Source organism: Equus quagga, unplaced genomic scaffold (assembly GCF_021613505.1).
Source record: "Equus quagga isolate Etosha38 unplaced genomic scaffold, UCLA_HA_Equagga_1.0 1100_RagTag, whole genome shotgun sequence".
NCBI lineage: Eukaryota > Metazoa > Chordata > Mammalia > Perissodactyla > Equidae > Equus > Equus quagga.
Window position 1 is genome coordinate 366,628 of NW_025795545.1, and position 2,347 is coordinate 368,974.

The 2,347-nt window shown below is 39.1% G+C and overlaps 1 pseudogene; it reads right to left on the minus strand.

Annotated features, from left to right (window-relative positions):
* Nucleotides 1-987: 987 nt before the first annotated feature.
* LOC124232733 (olfactory receptor 4X2-like) lies at nucleotides 988-1,911 on the minus strand (annotated as a pseudogene).
* Nucleotides 1,912-2,347: the final 436 nt, after the last annotated feature.

Below are 2,347 nucleotides of genomic sequence, written 5' to 3' on the forward strand. Positions count from 1 at the left end.
TTGATGACATAATCACCATTTATATTTAAAAACCTTAGTAAATAATTCCTCAGTCCAAGGACATTCTCTGACGTAAACACACTAGAATGTATCAACATCAGGAAATTGACTTTGCTACCATGCTATTATTTCATCTCAGTGCTTTTACCCACTAATGATCTTCATCTAGTATGGGATCTAATCAAGGATTACAGGTTGCCTTTAGTTTTCATCTATCTGTAACCTAGAAAACTTCAATTTCTTTGTCTTAATACTTTTGAATAACGCAGGTTAGTAATTTTGCAGAATGCTGTTCAATTGGGGTTTGCCTGATATTTTGTCATTATTAGATTCAGGTTATGTATTTTCAGTAAGAATACCAGAGTAATGATATTGTGTGCCTCTCCAGTCTCAATATTGTTGATGTTGACTTTGAGTAATTGTTTAAGGAAGTGTCTTCCATGTTTCTCCATTGTAGAGTTACATTTTCCCTTTCACAATTAATAAGCATCTTGTGGGGAAATACTCTAAGACTATGTAAAATCTCATTTCTCATCAAAATTTTAATGACAACGTTCAATTCTGTCAAGAGCACTTTCAGAAGAAAGGTGAATTATTACAACTTTTATAAGAACCAACCTAATACTATGCATAAAATCATTATAGCTTTTAAAATAGTAAATTTACTACACCAAATGAGTCTAAAAGAAAATAGGATGTATAAAGATTTCTATTCAAGAATACTTACCACAGAATTACTGATAGTAGTAAAAAATTAGAAATGATCTAAACATCTAACAGAAAATGGTTATATGTATAATTAAGTTATACTACATCCATAAGAGGAACTATTTTACAAGTGATTAGAATGAATTTGGTGAACATGGGAATAAGTTACAATAACTTTAGAACGAAGAAGTAATGTGAACTTTTCTTCATCCCATTCTGCCCTATCAGTTTGGACTCAGCATCCTTCTAAACCAGATGATCAATACCAGGATGTGGCCTCTATTTCTCATCTAATTCCATTGTCCTAATCACAGCCTCTTTATCACCTTCTTCGTCTCTGCGTTTCTCAGGGAGTAGATGACAGGGTTGAGGATTGGAGTGATCACTGTATAGCACACGGCCACCATCTTGTCCACAGAGTGGTAGAAGGCCTCAGATAGATGAAGATGCAGGGCCCAAAGAACTAGGAAACCACAATGATTTGGGACCCTCCGGTGGAGAGGGCCTTGCTTTGCCCCTCAGAATTTTGAGTCCTCAGATGGACCAAGATGACCACATAGGAGGTTAAGAGGACCACAAAACTGATAACAGACAAAGTTCCCCCATTGGCAATGATCAGAAGACCAATGAGGAAGGTGTCAGAGCAGGCAAGTTTGAGCAGGGGAAGCAGGTCACAGAAATAGTGATTGATCACATTGGGGCCACAGGAGGGCAAGTGGAAGATGAGAAGGATTTGGGCAAAGGAATGCACAAAACCCCCCCACCCATGCTGCTCCCACCAGGACAGCACACACCTGCTGGTTCATCATGGTGGTATAGTTCGGGGGCTTACAGATGGCCACGTAGTGGTCATAAGCCATCAAGTGAACAGGAACATCTCAGTGCCACCAAAGATGTGAATGAAGAAAATCTGTGTCACGCAGCCCCACAGAGATATGGCTTTCCTTTCAGCCAGCAAATCTGAGATGAGCTTGGGGGCTGCAGCAGAGGAGTAGCAAATCTCCATAAAGGACAGTTAGCAGAAGAAGAAGTACAAGGGGGACCAAGACTTCTGCTGGTCATGACAGTGAGCACAATTAGGAGATTCCCCAGCACAATTGCTGTGTACAAGAGCAGAAATAGCACAAAGCAAACTTTCTGCACATCTTGATTGGGAAAAAATCCCAGAAAAATGAATTCAGTCATGTTGTGTATGTTAGCCATGAGGTCACCACCAGGAGGCAATAATTGGGTGAGGTGATCTGAAATGATACAAAATAAAAGACTCCTTCATTAACTGGTTGAATTACGTAATAATCCCTTGCATATCTTAACAGCTTATGAACTGGAAATTGAAAAATGTGTAGGAGTTAGTTACAAGTACAAGAAGGGAAGAACATTCCAAAAAGGCAGACTAGTACACAAAGCTATAAAAATTCATCTATGTGTGGCTGGAGTAAACCAGAGAATCACAAAGATAAAGCTGGAGATAGAGTCTGGCACCAGTTCATGAAGGACTGTTATGGACTCTAGGGTTTATCCTACAGACAATGGGGAATCATCAAGAATGTTAGTCAACTGCAAGGAAAATCATTTTTCAGTAGAGATTGGACTAGTAGAAATAGAGCAGAGGAGAGGAAATCTATTAGGAAATGACTGC